The following is a 20,458-nucleotide window of genomic DNA, read 5'->3' as shown; positions in this document are numbered from 1 at the left end:
TAAAGCAGGTTTTACTGAAATTAAAAAAAAATGTAAAGGATATTTGACTTTAGATAAACAAAAACTTGGCAATATGCCATTCGATACACGAAGTGGCAAGATAAGGATAATGCCTGGGTCTTCTTACTTTATGAAGAAGACTGCTGATTCTGATAGCCCTTCTGCTTGTAGTAGTAGTGGTGGTGGTGGTCCATTTAAAAATGTGAAAGTTGTTAAGAGAACTTCGGAAAAACCAACTGTGTGCCCTGAGAAATCGAAATCACAAATCCCCGAGGAGAGTGCAAGTGTGTCCGCGGTTGCCATGTGTGAGCCCGACCTAAATACTAGTGTACAAGAGGATCCTTCAAGTTACAACATTTGTGTGTCCTCTGAAAATGTGGGGGAAGGGCAGTCAACATCTTGCACCTGTAGTCATTGAGGATGCTTCTGTGGAACTGCACATGGAGGAGGAGGATATTTTGGTAGTTGAAGGTGCTAAGGATGATGATGAGGATTTTGATGATGAAGATGTTGGTGCTCGTGATGAGGATGTTGATGCCAAGGATTTCCTTTGTGTAAGTAAGGCAACAGCTGTTGCCCATGGTTTGAAAAAGCCAAAGCCCATTGTTGTCATGCCGGGACAAAAGACAAAAAAATCTACTTCTCACATGTGGAATTATTTCCATCCAGATCCGGACAACAGTTGTCAAGCCATATGTGCCCATTGTCATGCAAGAGTGAGTAGAGGGAGGGGCCTAAACCACCTAGGAACCTCTTCCTTGTTTCGTCACTTGGAGCGCATTCATCAAATATCAAAGTGTATGTTGCCAAGTTTCAAAACTCAAAACATAACAAGTCCAGTGTCACCTACCTGCTCCCTCTCTGTGAGATCCAAGCGCCTTCGATCTCCAACACCAACACCTGCATCATCAACACCCTCATTCGTCATCGGGAGTAGTCCTGCTGCATCCAATGTTGGTATTCCAAGCATGATTGACTCCTCTCCTATCCGTGATTCCACAGAAGGATCCTTGATGACAATGCCTGTTGCTGCTGCTGTTGCTGTCAGTGGATCTTCATCCCAGAAGGGGACCAGGAGGAAGACTACTTGTAGCGTATCCTCCAATAAACAATTAACTGTTAAACAATCCTTTGCAAGGGCAAACAAGTATGACAGCAATCACACAGTTGCACAGCGGATTATTGACACCATAACAGCTATGCTGGTATTAGATGTGCATCCAGTATCCGCCATTACTGCAGTGGGTTTTCAACAGTTAATTCAGGTCTTGTGTCCTTGCTACCAGATCCCTTCTAGATTCCACTTTGCTAGAAAAGCAATTCTAAATCTGTACAAGGACATTAAAAAAAACCTTATTAATGTCCTGAGAAATACCATTGTACCCACTGTCCACTTGACCACTGATATGTGGACAAGTGGGACAGGGCAAACTAAGGATTACATGACTGTGACAGCCCACTGGGTAGGTGTATTGCCTACAACAGCAACAGCAGCAGCAGCAACATCTCCCAAAAGACAACTGATACAGAGGCAGGCTACTCTTTGTATAACTGGTTTCACTAAGAGGCATACCGCTGAGAACCTCTTAGAAAAACTCAGGGAAATCATTGCTAAATGGCTTACCCCACTTGGACTCTCCTCGGGATTTGTGATTTCGGACAATGCCACCAATATTGTGAGAGCATTACATCAGGGCGAATTCCAACACGTCTCATGTTTTGATCACACAATTAATTTGGTGGTGCAACATTTTAAAAAAAATGACAAGGGCATGCAGGAGATGCTCTCAGTGGCACGCAAAATATCTGGACATTTTAGACATTTGGTGACCGCTTGTCAAAGATTGCATGACCAGCAGGTACAGTTAAATTTGCCCTTCCATCAGCTGAAGCAAGAGGTAGTAACTCGATGGAATTCTACCCTCTATATGCTTCAGCGGATGGAGGAACAGCAAAAGGCCATCCAGGCCTATACAGCGGTCTATGACATAGGCCGTGGAGGGAGAATGCACGTACTCAAGCGCAGTGGAGAATAATTTCCATGTTGTGCAAGGTTCTTATATCCTTTGAACTTGCCACACATGAAGTTATTTCAGACACTTCCAGCTTGAGTCAGGTCACTCCCCTCATCAGACTTTTGCAAAAACAGCTGGAGAAATTGAAGGAGGAGCTGAAACGGAGCGATTGCGCAAAGTATGTCGGACTGGTGGATCAAGCCCTTGATTCACTTCACCAGGATCCAAGAGTCGTCAATCCACTGAAATCTGAAATTATATTTGGACCACCATTCTGGATCCTAGGTTTAAAACCTTTTGAGTTTTATTTCCAAAAGACCAAAATCTAAAACTATGCAAAGAGCTGTTGGTCAAAAAATTGTCAGCTGCAGCTGCATGTGAAATGCCTTATCTCCTCCTTCAGTTTCAACAGCTGCCAGGAAAAAACTCAATTTTCCTTAGAGAATGCCTGCTGGTCATGCAGATCAGTCACCAAAAAATTACATCTGGTCGGGCCTGAGAGAACTGCCTACTAGTGACATTTCTTCTACCATGGCTATGGGCCTGATATAGACCAGCTCACGAGCACTGAGCGGTCGCAAGTGGGTCGATGTTAGCCCAGTCCGCATGTGTACGAGGGAGCTGGCTCTGTCGTGCACATGCGCGAGACCCGGATAGCAACGGCCAAGCCGTCGCTCCGGGTCTCACTACAAAGGGGGCATGCTGTCGATGGTGAGTGACAGCACACCCCCTTTGGTGGGCGTGCCAGGGGCGTAGCTGCCCAGACGGAGGCAATCCCATGGGAATGCCTACCGTCTGGAGCCGGCCCCACTGACATCGCAAGTGATGTCAGTGGGAGTGCTCTCGGCTCTGTTAGAGCCGAAAGCACTCCAGGGCTTGCGGCAACGAGTCCCTACCACAAGGGTCTCATCGCAAGCCCGATGGTCGCAATGGTTTTGACCATCGCGACCATCATTTTGGCCGCTCGCTATAGCTGTGGGTGGTAACCCACAGCTATGCGAGTGGCCGAGAGGCCGCTCCTAAAAAAGATAAGGACGGCCCTGATTCAGAGTGAGCGCTTTGTCAGAGTCTCCAGCTCTGAATCAGGGCCTATGTGTGATACGGTCTCCATTCACAGAATGGCCTAGGACTATTTCAGAGATAACATCCTAATAGACATATCAGACAGTCGCTTTCAGTACTGGCAGGAAAAAAAGGCAATTTGGAGTCCCATACACAAACTGGCTTTGCATTACTTAAGTTGCCCACCCTCCAGTGTGTACTCCGAAAGAGTTTTCAGTGCAACTGGCAACCTTGTCAGTGATCGGCGTAAGAGGTTACTTCCTCAAAATATGGAAAAGATGATGTTCATTAAAATAAATTACAAATTCCACGAGGAAGAGTTTGACCAACAATTATATCATAAAATGACAGAGGTGCCTATGGTGGAATCCAACGTGGATGAATTAATTTTGGTTCTTTTAGTGTCCTATTACTGAATAATATACATGTTAAGGTGTGTTCCTGTGCCTGGACTGTTGTACCCCTCCCTCCAGAGCCATAACTAGACTTTTTGGTGCCCTGTTCCAGAAAGAGCATTGGTGCCCCCCCCCCCCCTAATAGGCTTGAGTCCTGGGTATTACAGTACTTTGAAATGTGTGTGAAATAAAAGAGGATGTGACGGAAGGTCCTTGGGGAGGTGGCCAGATAGAGGGGGAATTGGTCAGGGAATAGATAGCGGCTGCCAGTAGATTCAAGGGATAAAACGAGAGGAAGCTGCAAGTGAGAATTGTTATAAACAGAAAATTGACAGGCCCAACCAGCGTCCCCTGCCCTGTGCCAAGGCACGTCTCACCACCCTAGTTATGACCCTGCCTACCCCCCTGGGGGTCTGCTAAATACTCTTTTTATCAGTAGTAATTGTTATAATTACCTATTGGGATACAGTATGATACAATATTTTACTCTTTATTCTATCTTCTTTATGTCTGATAGTACTCCATCTACGATCTCCTGGCTAATCTGTACTACACTTCCATACAGTCTTGATAAATGTTCGTCTTGTACCACTACAGTCCCTGAAAAAAGGTCCCAGATGTTACACAATATGCGTCTCAACTAGAGTTTCATGTGATCCACATATGTCTACTCTCTAATCGATCGGGACAATACCACCTAAATATTACTGCTTGACAAAATCCATCAATTAACCTTATTACTTTAAATATAATATATTAAGCATACAATTTACATATTCAAATCATTCTTACTTTCCGTTATCATGAACCAAAGTCCATATACATGGTCTATTTTACTCCATAAATAGTAATTACTTTTGACCTTTACAGGCTTCTGTAGCCAAACTTTTATTGAGCAACAACGTCTTTGATAATTGGGTGTGTTTAGTATTTTAAAGGTAAAAGTGTATGTATTTGCTTTATTTATATCCTGAAGAACTTACATTAAAAAGTTCTGATAAGTTCATATATATCATTCATTCTATTCTGAACCTTGCCTGCTCCAAACTGCTGGACTTACCCTGCACCCTCCACATAACTTTCACCTGCCTGAATACATGAACATGCTGTTCCCTACACCTTGCCTCCCTTCACTCCCAGCTGGACTTCATTACCTCATCCTGCATTTGTTACAGCTTACCATACCTGCACTCATTAGAGCTCATCATTCCTGCATTCTGTTACTGCTCACAATATTTGTTTACTGGACTGTTCCTGCCTGTCATATCTGGACATTTCCCATTAACCCCCACTACAGGTATCAAGTGCACTTTAGTGCTATACCTGGACTTTTTATTTGCCATTCCCAAGTCTTCTAAGTCACTTATTAAAACCCCCACTTTTTCATTTAAGTCTGCTTCTGTGTCTGCTCCTATCACCAACCCGGGTCCAAAACAAATTCAGAACTTCACGGTTTGCACTGGCTCCATGGATCCGGCCATGGAACAGGAGTCTGGAGTGGATTTATTTCGCTGTATTGCTGGTCGTTTAGAAAACCTGGAAGCTAAGCAACATCAAATGGCCCAGTTCCTACAGGAGATGTCTAAACGCCAAGATAATCTGCAAACCTCGTTAATCACCTCTGGGGTATCAGCAACTTCACCTCCTACTGTGCCTGGTAATACAGGGACCAGGGTATCCCCTCATCTACATCTACCCATGCCAAGCAAATCTGATGGCAATCGTAAGCTCTGTCATGTTTTTTTAAATCAGTGTGATATACACTTTATGTTACAGCCTGATAACTTCCCCACTGCTAGTACCAAAGTGGCATACATTGTGTCCTTGCTGACCGGCTCGGCTCTGGATTTGGCCTCCCCACTCTGGTAGCATTCAGACTTGCTGCTGCATAACTATAAGGACTTCATTCAGGAGGATTTTCGATGAACCTGGATTCACAGTGTCAGCATCATCCAGCATCATGACCCTGAGACAAGGAACCCGTCCTGTCAGCCAATATGCCATACAGTTTCAAATCTTGGCATCAGAGCTTAAGTGGAATGAGGAGGCCCTCACCTCAGCCTGTTGGCATGGCCTTTCTGACCGATTAAAAGATGATCTGATTACCCATGAGCTTCCTACCAATTTAAATGATATGATCTCACTCTGCAACAAAATTGACCTACGCTTCATGGAACGTCAGGCTGAAAAGCACATAACTGATTGGCAAAGGTCATTTATTTCTCCCTTGCCTACCCGTCCATCCCATCCTCCTATAAATGAGGAGCCCATGCAGGTGAACCAAACCCATCTCTCCAAAGAGGAACTTCAGAGATGGATGCTAAAAAACCTCTGTCTGTACTGCGGAGATTCGAGTCACCTGGTGGCCTCCTGCTCCCGCAAGTCGGGAAATGCCCTTTCCTAACTGACCTTGGGGACATCAAGTTAGGAGTTATTTGCCCGTCCCCAAATACTAAAGATTTCAAGATTTCCTTAGCTTTGGATCTCAAGCCCAACCCTGTCTTCTCCTCTGCTTTATTAAACTCTGGAGCAGCCGGAAACTTCATGACCTCCAGCCTAGTTGATAAACTACAGATTTCTTCTTCATCTCTCAAGCAAGCAATTTCCCTGACTTCTGTAGATGGACATCCTCTAGCTAAAGGAGTGGTCACCAAGGAAACTCAAGCAGTATTAGTTCATCTTGGGGCACTCCACTCCGAGTTTTTAAAGTTCTTAGTGATACCAGAGGCTTCTCAAGAAAGCATCATAGGACTGCCCTGGTTATGCCAACATAATCCCAGGATAGACTGGTGTTCAAAGCAGATTCTTTCATGGGGAACTGACTGTCAGAAATCCTGTCTTCCCAAAATACGACCTGTAAGAAAGACAGCTTCGTTAACATCTACAGATATTCCCAAAGAGTACCAGATGTTCTCTGATGTTTTTTCCGAGCAACAGGCGAACGTCTTACCTACCCACAGAGACTGGGACTGTCCTATCGAGCTTCTACCTGACAAGATGCCACCTCGTGGTCGCACCTATCCTCTATCCGTGCCTGAGACTCAAGCCATGTCAGAGTACATCCAGGACAACGTAGCGAAGGGGTTTATTCACCCTTACACCTCTCCCACTGGAGCCGGCTTCTTTTTCGTCGGAAAGAAAGACAGAGGCCTAAGACCTTGTATAGATTACCGGGGCCTCAATGATAAAACGATTAAGATTCAATATCCTCTTCCCCTGATCACAGAATTGTTTGACAGAGTTAAAGGGTCCATCATATTCTCAAAGCTGGATCTGAGAGGGGCTTATAATCTCATCCACATTCATGCTGACGATGAATGGAAGACCGCCTTTAATACTAGAGATGGACACTTTGGGCCTGATTCTGACTCTCTCGCGAGCGCTGGATGCTCGCAAGCGGGTCGATGGTGCCTAATTGCGCATGGTTCCCATGGGAACGCCTACCGTCTGAGTCCGGCCCCATTGACATCAGTAGTGATGTCAGTGGGAGTGATTTTGACTCTGATAGAGCCAAAATCACTCCAGGGCTTGCGGCAGCGAGACCCTACCGCAGGGTCTCATCGCAAGCCCGATGGTTGCGATGGTCTTGACCATCGCGACCATCATCATGGATGCTCGGATGCTCGCTATAGCTGTGTGTGGTAACCCACAGCTATGCGAGCATCCATGAGGCCGCTCCAAAATGAGGTAGGAGGACTCTGATTCAAAGCGAGCACTCTGGTCAGAGCGTCCAGCTCTGAATCAGGCCCTTTGTTCATTTGAATACCTAGTGATGCCCTTTGAGTTGTGCAATGTGTTTCAGGGCTTTGTTAATGAGATTTTCCAGGACTTGTTGTATGTCTCGGTTGTAGTTTACCTGGAATATATATTGATTTTTTCGTCTTCTGTAACAAAACATCATGAACATGTGAAGGAAGTATTGTCCCATCTGAGAAAGAACCACATTTACTGCAAACTGGAGAAATGTGTCTTTGGGGTTCCCATTGTGCAATTCCTTGGTTACGTCATCTCTGGCTCCAGTCTAGAAATGGACCCCAAGAAGGTGCAGCCGATTTTGGATTGGTCCCGTCCTCAAACTTTGAAAGCCATCCAGAGATTGCTTGGGTTTGCCAACTACTATAGATGTTTTATTAAAGGATTTTCATCATTATTGGCTCCCATTACCGCGTTGACCCGAAAAGAAGCTAACCCTGCCCTATGGCCACCTGAGGCAGAGACTGCCTTCCAACTTTTAAAACAGGTGTTTATTTCAGCTCCAGTCTTACAACAACTAGATCTGGATAGGCCATTTCTAGTGGAAGTGGATGTGTCTTCAGAGACTGTGGGTGCAGTTCTTTCCCACTGTTATGACGATAATCGAGTTCATCCCTGTGAGTTCTTCTCCAAGAAGTTTTCTCCTGCTGAGAGAAATTATGCCATTTTTTGAACAAGAACTTTTAGCAGTAAAGTTAGCATTAAAAGAATGGAGATACCTGCTGGAAGGGGACAAGTTTCCCTTCACTGTCTTCACGGACCATAGAAATCTTCTCTTCTTCAAGAATTTTCAGTGCGTGAGTCCTTATTTGGCCCGATGGGCGATATTTTTTGCTCGGTTCCAGTTCACCCTGACCTTCCGGTCTGGAGCCCTTAATCAAAAGGCAGATGCCCTTTCCAGATCTTTCCACTGTGATGACAAATCAGAGAATCAACAAAATACCCCTGTTTTGGAGTCAAGAGTCTTTGCCACCTTACAATTACAGCCTCCTAAAGGGAAGTCCTTTGTGGCCCCTGAGTTAATGAAGCAGCTCCTCACCTGGGCTCATTCCTCTCACTTTGCGGGTCACTCAGGTACCCAGAAGACCTTGGAATTTTTAAAGTGAGGCTATTGGTGGCATGGTCTTCCTGAGATAGTCTCTGACCGTGGTGTTCAGTTCACAGCAAAATTTTGGAGAGCCTAATGTTCTGTATTGCAAGTAAAGCTAATTTTTTTTATGGCTTATCACCCACGAAGCAATGGTTCCACTGAGAGGGTTAATCAAGACCTTGAGACCTTCCTGAGAATTTTTATGACATCTTCCCAAAACAATTGGTCTGCATTGCTGCCATGGGCTGAATTTGCTCATAACGCCTCCTACCACTCTTCCCGAACCAAACACCATTCCAAGTGGTCTACGGTCTTCATCCTCGGGTCCCTGAATTTCAAAGCCTGCCCATCTTTGATGTCCCAGCGGTAGAAGACACTGTATGGAAATTTGCTTCAATCTGGTCTCAAATTTGTACTGACCTGGAGAAGGTGTCCTCCCATTACAAATTTCAAGCTGATAAGAAGCATAGGAAAATACCACATATGCAAGTTGGAGACCAGGTCTGGTCTTCCACCCAGAACCTATGACTTCGAGTGCCATCCATGAAATTTGCTCCATGCTTCATCTGGCCCTACTCCATCATATAAGTCATATACCCCATGGCTTATTGCCTTCAACTACCTCCTTATCTGAAAATTCCCAATTCCTTTCATGTCCCTGTTGAAACCCCTGGTGCTAAACAAATTTCAGAAAGTCCTGCCTGCTTCTCCCCATGTCCAGACTGAAAGGGGCATAGAGTTTGAGGTCTCCCAGGTCTTGGATTCCTGTCTCTGCAGAGGACTTTTGCAGTACCTACTGGACTGGAGGGGCTACGGCCCAGAGGAACATTGTTGGACAGATGCCCGAGATGTCCATGCTCCTGCACTCATCAAGGGGTTCCATGCTGCCCATCCGGAGAAGCCTGGTGAGTGTCCTGATGCCACCAATAAGGGGGGGTACTGTCATGGCCAGGTTTTCTTGGCATGGTAGTCACTGGGTATTACCTGTGAGGTCATTATGGTGGGGGGTCTCTGGCAGTGGTGCTGGTGTTTGGCGAGGGGCATTTGCTGCACGTGGTTCTGTGTGGGCACATTGTCACTAGACCTGGTGAGGTCTGGCAGTGTTTCCGTTCCATTGGCATGGGTGCTGCCATCTTGCCTGTGGCCGTGTGATTCCGGCTGTCCAATCCTGGTTGGTCATGTGCTCATTCCAGCCAGTCATAGCATGGCACTGAGTATTTAGGAAGCTCCAGAGCCTTCCTTCCTTGCCAGTGCAACGTGTTTCTCAGCTGCGGCTGATAGAGAGTACCTGTGCCTTACCTGCCTGCTTGTTATACACTTCTATCCTGAACCTTGCCTGCTCCAACCTGCTGGACTTACCCTGCACCCTCCACACACCTTTCACCTGCCTGAGTACCTGAACCTGCTGTTCCCTGCACCTTGCCTCCCTTCACTCCCAGCTGGACTTCATTACCACAGCCTGCATTTGTTACAGCTTACCATACCTGCACTCATTAGAGCTCATCATTCCTGCATTCTGTTACAGCTCACTATATTTGTTTACTGGACTGTTCCTGCCTGTCATATCTGGACATTTCCCATTAACCCCCACTACAGGTATCAAGTGCACTTTAGTGCTATACCTGGACTTTTTATTTGCCATTCCCATGTCTTCTAAGTCACTTATTAAAACCCCCATTTTTTCATTTAAGTCTGCTTCTGTGTCTGCTCCTATCACCACCCGGGGTCCACAACAAATTCAGAACCTCACAATAGGTAGCTTGGTTGTAATAGTCTCGTGCTTAGGAAGGAAGCTGCATGACAGGGTGTCAGCCATGACATTTCTGGAAGCAGGTCTGTAGGTAATGATAAAATTTGAACAAGGTGAAAAATAGTGACCAACGTGCTTGTCTAGAGTTGAGCCTTTGGCAGATTTGATGTAAAGTAAGTTTTTATGGTCCATGATGATGGTGATGGTATGCTTGGCTCCCTCTAGCCAATGTCTCCAGTCCTCAAAGGCCCACTCAATGAGTGGTAATTCCTGGTTTTCAACATCATAAATGGACTCCATGGAGGAGAACTTCTGAAACTGAAATGCGCTAAGATGCAACTTGCTCTTTTGAGGATCCTTTTGGGAGAGAATGGCTCTGAACCCTACCTTACAAGCATCCACCTCAACAATAAATGGTAGATCAGGATTTGGGTAGTGAAGAACTGGAGCAGAGACAAAGGCTTGTTTTAATACACTAAATTCTTCCAAGGCTAATGAGGACCAATTGGTGGTATCTGCTCCTTTCTTAGTTAAGGCGGTGATTGGAGCTACCAGGACAGAGAAGGAACAAATTAATTGTGTGTAATAATTTGCAAAGCCTAAAAATCTCTAAATTACTTTTAAATTGATAGGATGAACCAAGTTGAGGATGACTTGAAGGATCCACAGAAAGCCCTTTGGAGTGATGGCATATCCCAAGAAGAAGACTTCCTCAACTTCAAATGTTCAATTCACTTGTTTGGCAAATAAATGATGCTCACAGAGTTATTACACTGTCTGTTTTTAACCGTGATTTTATTCAAGGTCCTAAAATCAATGCAGGGCTGAAGATTCACATCTTTTTTTTACAAACAAAGTAAAAACTCTGCACCTATCGGGTTTTAGAGGGCCTAATAAAACCTTTGTCAAGATTCTCCTTGATATACTGTACTGTAGTCATACATGCTTTTTTTCTGGAACAGATAGGGCATATAGCCTTGCTTTTGGTAGACTGGCTTGAGAAACTAAGTCGATGGCACAGCCGTATTCTCAATGAGGAGGCAAAGTAGCTGCTTTATTTTTGGAAAAAGCATCAAGGAATTTATGATTCTAGGGAAGAAGACCTTTAGGTATCTGTTGCAGTATCCAGACTGGCAGGGATAGACATGTGGCAGCACAGATAGTACGCCATCGGACTATCTCTCCATTCTCCCAATCAATAATGGGGTGCTTAAGCCAAAGATGGCCTAAAATGAGTGGAACCATATGACAATGAACCAGGAAGAAGGTCAGACTTTTGGAATGAACAAATTAATAGGAAGGGTCTGATGCTTGATTTTGCCATCCATGAGAGGAATACCATCGAAACCACAAACCATAACTTCAGGTACCAGGTCGATAATATGATTGTCTAGGGACTTGGAAAAATATATATCTAAGAAATTCCCTGCTATACCCCACTATCCAGGAAGGCAGAAAAATTGGTGACCTGTTTATTGAAGGAGATCTGGGCAGGAACCAAAACAGAATTACTGGAAGAGACTAATTGTATGCCTTAATGGACCCTTTCCTCACCCATTAGGCTTTGTCTTATCAAAGATTGCAAGGACAGTTGTGAGCCAAATATCCCTTGCCTCAGCAATAGAGACAAAGTCCTAGACCGTCTCTGGATTTCTCTTCTGTGGACAGTCTAATTAACCTGAGCTGCATTGGTTCAGCAGTATCATCCATTACTGATGGGGGTTAGGCATGATGGGTACAAAGGTGATTCCTTCAAGATTTCTTTCTTTAATATGCATATCAATCTTAATGGCTAGCTGCATGAGCTTCTCTAAGGAATCCGGGAGTATATATTGAATTAAGATTGAAAGTCATCAATATGCTCAGTCAGGCCTATAGTGAACTGACTTTGTAAAGCCGGATCATGACACCCACTGTAGGCAGACCAGCGCCTGAAATCAGTTCAATATTCCTCTGCTGAGCTACTATCCCGCCTGATAGTATTTAGTAAATTAGACTCTGCAGAAGCGCCCTGGTCTGTGTCATCATAAAGAAGACATAATGCCTCAAAAATGCCTCCATGGACTGCAAAACTGTATGATCAGGGATTAACCAAGTCTGAGGGTCCCCATGTAATAAGGAAATGATAATTCTCACTCTCTGGGATTCTGACTCCAAGGAATGTGGCCTTAAGTTCATTCACAGTTATCTGGACAGATGGAGCCAATGAATCTCACAGATAAATATTAAACTATTTTTGACAGGGTCTGGATTTGAATAGCCAGGACTTGAGCAGGTTTTTGTGGAGCAGGTTCCATTTCAACACGGATTCTACTTCTAGCAATATGAACAGTTATAATGTTAGGGTTTGCCCAGGTTACAGTGTAAACTCTTAGAACCATGCTACAGAGGTTCACCATTAACAGCTGCCCTTTTTCCATAGAGAAAGATGTTCTCACTGGTACTGGGATGCTGCCAGGACTTAACTCAGGATAGTAAGAGTTTACACGGGTAATTGAGTGACTATAGCTATAAAAGAATTGCAGGTTGTATAGCATTCACAGCAGAACTGTGTACATGCAGGATTCAGGTACAGGCTTAAGGCTAAATGTAGAAGAATGAAATGGTGCAGAGGACAGGAGACCATGACCAAACAGAACAGCAGAGTGTACCCAGGACTCAGGCAGAACAGTGTTTCACCAAGCACCAGGACCAGCAAGCTAAACACTAATGTATAATGCTACTGTATAACCAGCAGGGAGTCCTGACTGCCTTTTAGCAGAAGCAGGTGACAATCAGTGCTTCTGCACAGCCAAGCCCTCCTCAGTTTACAAATCAGCAGCAGCTGCACTGCTGCACATCCTCTCAAAAGCATCCTGGCTGTTAGAAATCTACCTGGAACCACCAGCCAATCCAAACTTAGCGGCACCTTGTGATAGGTGCCTGTTGGGACCAGGATTCCCACAGCCAGTGTGTGCAGTGTTCTGGTCACCTAGCAATAGCAGGGACCCACTGGAGCTTCTAACAATATCTTAGCGATGAGTGGGTTTGGTTTCCTGGAAACCAAACCCATCCAAACTTACCAGTTCTGAACAAACCCGAGACCCGGCTTGTATCCCCATGATATTTAGATCCACAACTGAGGCAAAATTTAATTTTCTCTGCACTGGATCTTGCATGTTTTGAATTCTATATAAAAGTGTATCTTTCATGATCTGGTGCCATTTCTCACTGTAGACCACTATACTACAGGCACTGCACTGTAGTGCTGTGTGCAGCAGTATATGATATGGGGACTGGCTGTAGTGTATAGGGGCACTATATGGGCACTAGTTTGTATAATTAATTTTATTAATTAAAAAGATTAGGGGCACTGTACTAGAGGCACTGTACTGTGGGGCTGGGTTTAGCAGGAGTGGCTGTGGGGACTGGGCTGCAGGACTTCTGCAATCCTTTCCTGTAGGGACAATTTGTATGAAAAAAAAGATTAGGGGGGCATGGCCTGATGGAGAAATGGAGAGGACGCACATCTAAAAGCTCTCCCTGTGACCAAGCTCCATTTACCTGATTCAGGGCTACTCCGATTCCCCCCTCACCGGAGACTTACCTCCACATAATAGCACATCAAAGCGTACTGAGCTGGACAACTTTGGAGCCCACTGGGCGCTCAACTCTATTGTGGCCTAGCAATGCTACAGAAGCCGGGGACTTGGAGTTTGGGACCGGAAGATCCGCGGACTGACGCCAGACATTACAGGGAGGGTCCCGCACTTAATTGCAAAACTGCTGCTTAGAGAGGCTGTTTCCCTGGGTGCAGGGGTGAGTTGGGTGTGTGGTGCACACAGACTTTCTTTTTTCTCTGCTGGGCACCTGGACGCCGTTGTCACTCTCGTGACCGCCATTTTCTTTTACACCCGGCCATCATTAACACTCCACACTCTCCCTTTCAGCGACCAGGGTGGGTGATCTGACGGCTGGCCCAGGGTCTATAAATTATAAACTGCCTCTGGCTCTTCAGCTGGAGAGTTGGGCACACTAGCCTGAAACAGTGCTCACACAGAAGGCTAAATTGCAGCATCATTTGCATGCCAGTCATAGGTGGTTTTGAGAATCCACTTACCCGCTGCACTGCCCACCTCCCCTCCCTTTCTTTATGCTTATAGATGCCCTGCTAACCATATTGCAGTGACTAAAGAACAATATCCTGGGAAAGGCCTGCACTCTGGACCCACCATTGTGGTGGACCGTTCATCCGGGTAGGATGAAGAACCACTCCGAGGCTCTGTCTCGCATCAATGGCCACTGAAAAATACCTCTGCAGTATGAAACTGATTATTTGAATCACGATGAACCCATAAAGTGATGCCCCCACCCCTCTCTCATGTCGGTTACTGGGATCCAACGGTATATAGAATGATCTATCTCTAGAGGCGAGATATATATTGAAGTGAATTAATCTATCTGCCCTCATTTGCTAGATCTTTTCTCTGCCTATAAAAGTCTGTGCTTATATTCACCTTCATATTCCACACGGTTAGCAATGGAGAAGTTTGTCACGCCTAAGACTCCGCTATCACGAGGAGGTGGTCGTAAAGCAGATGGTTTACCAACAGACACGGTAGGTCAAGACAAATCTTCGGTAGAGGGTTCTGACCCACAAACTTCAAATCCCATATCGTTGACCATTTTTGTGTTGATCTTTTTAAATTCAAACTTTTGACCCTGTCGATCTTTTGTACCTGTCGAACTTTTTACATAGCTAACTTTAGTGTGTTTGACTTTTGTCTGTGTCGAACTTTTATTCTTGTCTAACTATTAACTGTCTAACATCTGGTGTATATGTAGACATTGTCTAACTCATTACTGTCTGTCTATAGTCCAGAACCCCTTTCACCATATTGACTAGTAATTAAGATATATTGTTCTGTATGAACACCTCAAAATGAGCAATTATGCTATGTTACTATTTGATCTAGTTTTATTGGAATTCCAAATACTGGAGAGGGGTAGGTTATGCCCTTTGCAACCTGAGGCATTTCCCATGGTTTGGGGATGTCCCTGCAGCTCTCGATACAAAATTTGTTGGACAAAGGTTGCTTCTGGGCTCCCTTTGTCGAAGTTACTTGATGTTGTGTTTATATTTTTCCCCTCTTTCTGAATAGAAAGATGGTACTATGTTTGCATACTTTTTTATGTCTTTCCTTCCCAGGGTCCTGTCTGATACCTCTTATTCTTTATGATAAGATCTGGTGTACCTCCCACTGCAAATGGTCTTTGGTTATGTACTTCCACCTATCTGCATACTTTACATGTCTCCTACACTGTGTAACAGGTTTAGCTCTACTGATAATATTTATAAAAATCTATTTTCACCCAACATATACTTAAAGTTGCTCTTTGATGGCCTCATTGAAATTTTGTACATTCAACATTGGTGGAATTAATTCACCAGCTAAGTGAATGAAAATACTCACACTTCTGAGCAAGTTAAATGTTGACGTAGCCATGTTACAGGAGACATATCTTACGGATGAGGAACATGAAAAACTGACAAAGTTTAAATATAAAATAGTAGCTTATGCATCTTACAACTCAAAATCTAGAGGAATGGCTATACTAATTAAAAAATCCATACCCTACACTATACCTACTAAAATATGTGATCCAAATGGGAGATTTGTGATAATGGATATATCTTTTGGTTCAAGACGTATTACACTATGCTCATTATATGGTCCTACTGTTTATTCTAGATCCTTCTTCACCACAGTAGTTAGAAAACTTTATGCATATTTAGATTCTAATATTTTAATTGGAGGATATTTTAATACAGTGGCTGCACCGGAACTGAATCGTAGTGGCCCTATGGCTCAGCAAAACATTTCTTCCCAGCTAGGTATTACATTTCTATGTACTCAGTTGAATCTTGGTGAATCTGGAGATAGAAACCCTACAACACGTGCATATACATGTGTATCTGCTGCACATGGGTCTCTCTCCCAGTTGACTACCTCCTTGTTTCGAAACACTTATCACCAAGTATCTCTAGGACAGATATTGATCTGGTCGCATTATCAGACAATGCGGGGGTGTAGCTTGACATAGATTCTGGGGACTCTAGGGGAGGACATAGACAGTGGAGATTTCCCACTTACTTGGCCTTGTCTAGTAATTTCCTGCAATCCTGACTGTCAGCTTGGGAAGACTATGCATCTAATAATGAGAACCTTAAATCAGACCCAGTCTTATTTTGGCAAATGGCAAAAACGGTTTTGAAAGGTCATATAATTTCTTATAGTAGAGCACAAAACGTGATACACTCTCTCTCTTTCCTAGAGATGAAGGAAAACCTGTCCAAATCATTTCATATATACTCAAAACATACAAGGGTGAACAGACTGAAATATATCACCAATAAAACACAGTTTAATGCTCTTCTCTCACAAGAGTCGGACAAATAGACTTTATCTTCTAGATATAGATTTTACAGGTACGGGAATAAGTCGGGTAGGCTACTTTCCCATCTTTTACAAGGTCAACGTCCTCTGGCTGTAATTACAGCTTTGCAGGATGAGAAAGGTGTCACAAGGACAAAGACTGAGGAAGTACTAACTATTCTTATGGAGTTTTAGTTCAAACTATATAGTCAGGGCTCTATATCCACAGAAAATAAAAAACAGTTTTGGGACTCTGTGACCTTACCATGAACCACCGCAGAGCACATAGAAGCTTTACTTGCACCTATTTCAGAGGAGGAAGTAAGTAGAGTTGTTCAATCTCTAAATCGGCAAAAACCCCAGGCCCAGATGGAGCTCTTTAAGATACTTAAAGATAAAATTGTACCCACATTGACTGAATTCTACAATTCTATAATAAATAATGGCTCCAGGTTTTGTCTGGGGGGACACTCAGTAACAAATGTTAGAAAAGTGCTTACCCTGATATATCAGATCCAGGCCTCTGGGAGCTCGAGCTCCAATTTGTTACTCTCATTTGATGCAGAGAAAGCCTTCGATATGGTTACATAGGATCATCTTTTCGAGGCCCTTTTAGATTTGGGTTCCCGGAGGCTTACCAAAATGTTATAAAATTGTTATATCACGCACAATATATGCAAATTTTTGTTATTGGACAATAGTCTCAACCATTCAACATACAGCGTGGGACGAGGCAGGGCTGCCCTCTGTCTTCCCTGCTATTCACTCTAGCTTTTGAGCCACTGGAAGTAGCACTAAGGAACTGCCCAGATTTTCATGGCATACAGTTAGGAGCGAAACAGTATAAACTATCACTTTTCGCAGATGATATGTTTTAAATGCTATCTCGACCTGCCATTCTAAAAATAATCGGCACATTTAGCTCATTCGATGGGTACAAAATAAATTAGTCGGAGGCACTCCCATTGCAGAAACTCTATCATTCTCTCTCAACTTCATTTGCTCCTTTTCGGTTAGTACATGACAAGATCAAGTATTTAGGAGTGTACATCACTGAATCCGTAGATAGTTTATATTCAACCAATTACCACAAAATCTTAGTAGATATTAATAATTTAATAATACGATGGCAACATCTTCCGCTATCACTCGATTCTGTTTCCAAAATTAACTTACCTTATACAGATGCTACCTCCTAAAATGACAAATGCCGACATGTGTAAATGCACGCAACAATTTTGGAAGTTCTTGTGGCGAGAAGGAAAGCCTCGCATAGCTTTTAGAAAATTTTCACAGACTAAACTTAGAGGGGGCATTGGGTTCCCGGATCTGGTCGCCTTTCAGAATTTCAGGTATGTTAAAGACTGGCTTTTGAACACATTGATATTCACTGATTTAGAGTTGGGAAACACACTATTTCACCCCTATTCACTTGCATCTTTGGTGCAGATGCCAAGACATAAGATCCCTATACAATTTCTATATAATATTATCTTTAGAGATACATATCTCTCATGGGTAACTATTAATAAAAAACTAGGTCATTCGAGTGTCTCAACTAAATACACCCTGATCTGGGGAAAACCAGGTCTTCCAAATATAAATTTTCTTGAGTGGAGAGAAGCAGGAATAGCCCAGATAAAGGATGTGTTTGACCCGGGAGGTGTGTTATATTCGTTTCAACAATTGCAAGAGAAATATGCTATAACACGCACACATTTCTTTATGTATCTACAGATTTGCCATTAAGCTAGCACTTTTACATCCTCACTTAATCATTTACCACCTTCGGATGATTTAGAAATGCTACTTCACTATCTTAAGACTAACCCATACAGGATCAGACTGTTATATGCTGACCTCGTAGATGTTAACCAATCCAAACTGTGGTCTAATATTTTTTGCAGCATGGACACCTCATTCAGATGCCCATCTGATTACATCCTAAAATACTATTCCAATACACATTAAATTTATTAATAAAGCGTATATGTCTCCTGCACAAAGAAGCCAATTTGTCCCAGATGCAGTGGGGGATTGCCTGAAGTGCAAGGGGCAGGGAGCTAATTTGTACCACTGTTTTTGGGGTTGCAGGAAAGTTAGACACTCTTGGAATAAAATACTGAACTGCATAAATAAAATATTGCAATTACGGTTACCTTTACATATTGTTCCTATGCTTTTCTGTAACTTTGATGTATGGGTTCCCTTTATACAGAACCATAGCAATTCTGAGGTGTTCCCTTTTCTTACTGTTATACTGACGGTGGCAAAGAAAATTATTCTGCGAACATGGTTAAAGCCGGTAGCCCCCTTACTTTCAGTAGTTAAAACTAATCTTCTGGAAATACTACATTTTGATAAACGCTCTACATTCCCTGATATAGAAAAGGGAGTGGATGGTTTCATTAGAAGATGGGGAGTCTTTATACAACACTTAAATAGCTCAATACAAGCTGACATAATGAAAATCTTTGAAACTACTGTATGGTCTTTGAACAGAAAACTGTTGGCCTCTCCAACACAGGCAGACAAGTAGATTTTCTATTTCCCCCCCTACTTAACTTAACTTAAATGGATGGGCTTACTGGACTAACCAGAGTATGTGGTAAGCTTCATAACATAAAGGTATTATTATAAACTATTATACACTTCATAGGTTTCAGAGAGGTATAGTAGGAATGTAAATTAGTGACCAGACAGGACCTACCCCCTTCTCCCCTCCTTTTTCTCCCTTTATTTTACTTATATATTTTTTATCATTTTTATATACTGTATAATTTGTTATGATTTCAGCAAACTATGTTGGTAATTTATTTGAGTTTGTCTTGCCATTTGAATTTTTTGTGTCTTATTGTATAATTTGATTCTACTTAGATATACCAACTGATGTATGTGAAAATATTTTTGCAAAAAATTCAATAAAAAAGATTTATAAAAAAAAAAAGATTTGGAGCACTGTATTAAAGCAAGGGGCACCGTGGCACAGTGTGCTGCTGCAGCACTGTGAGGTACTAAGGTTCCTGTTGTTTTACTTAAAGGGTCATGTTGTCTTTTAAAAAGAGAAAAAAACATATTTTTCTAAAAGTTGAAGATGCTTCTACTGTAGTCATGATTATACTAGTCCTTCAACATCTAAAAAAGCCAGGGCATAGAGGATTTAAGACACAGCATCTGAAATTAAAACAAAATGTCACAATGTTAAAAAAAATCACTTCTAATAATAAAGGAAAAGTTTCCTGCCAAAAAATATAAAATTGCCAAAATGCCATACACCACATGCAGTGGCAAAGAAAGGCTCAGGCCTTGGATTTTATTTGTGAGTGATGGTTCTACAACTGCTGTCAGTCAGGCATCTTCTTCTGTAATCCCACATGACGATTCTGTATGAAATACCGCCGGCCGCATGGCAGCCCGACAGATGGACAGAACCCAGCAGTGGCAGCCCGACAGTGCTGGAAATCCCGATTGTCTTCATGTAAGTATATACTAACCTAACCAAACCCCCCTAAACCTAACCCTCCTTAGGGGTGCCTAACCCTAACCTCCCCCCCAAGTGCCTAACCCTAATCCCCCCTGTAAGTACCTAACCCTCCCTCCTCCTAGCCTAACCCTAACCCTCCCGGGGGGTGTCTAACCCTAAGTCTCCCCCCAGGGGTGCCTAACCCTAACCATCCCTCCCCCTAGCCTAACCCTAACCCTCCCGGGGGGGGTGCCTAACCCTAAGTCCCCCCCGGTTGCGCTAAACCTAACCCTCCTCCCCCACGACTGTCCACTCGCGGCTCCCGGCATCCCTTCGATCAGGATGCTGGGCGCCTGTCTCCCAGCGTTGGGAAAATTACAGGCATCTAGATATAGACGCCTGTCATTTAACCCACGCCGGGATAAAGCAGTCGGGAAGCCGGCTGTCGGGATCACGTCAGCCGGTTTCCCGATTGCATCCCCGATGGAACACCTTCTCTAGAAGTCTAGAAGAG

Source organism: Taudactylus pleione, unplaced genomic scaffold, assembly GCF_031769625.1.
Source record: "Taudactylus pleione unplaced genomic scaffold, aTauple2 ptg000258l, whole genome shotgun sequence".
In the NCBI taxonomy this organism is placed as follows: domain Eukaryota; kingdom Metazoa; phylum Chordata; class Amphibia; order Anura; family Myobatrachidae; genus Taudactylus; species Taudactylus pleione.
The sequence above is the reverse complement of the archived record's forward strand: the minus strand, read 5'-3'. Positions refer to the sequence as shown.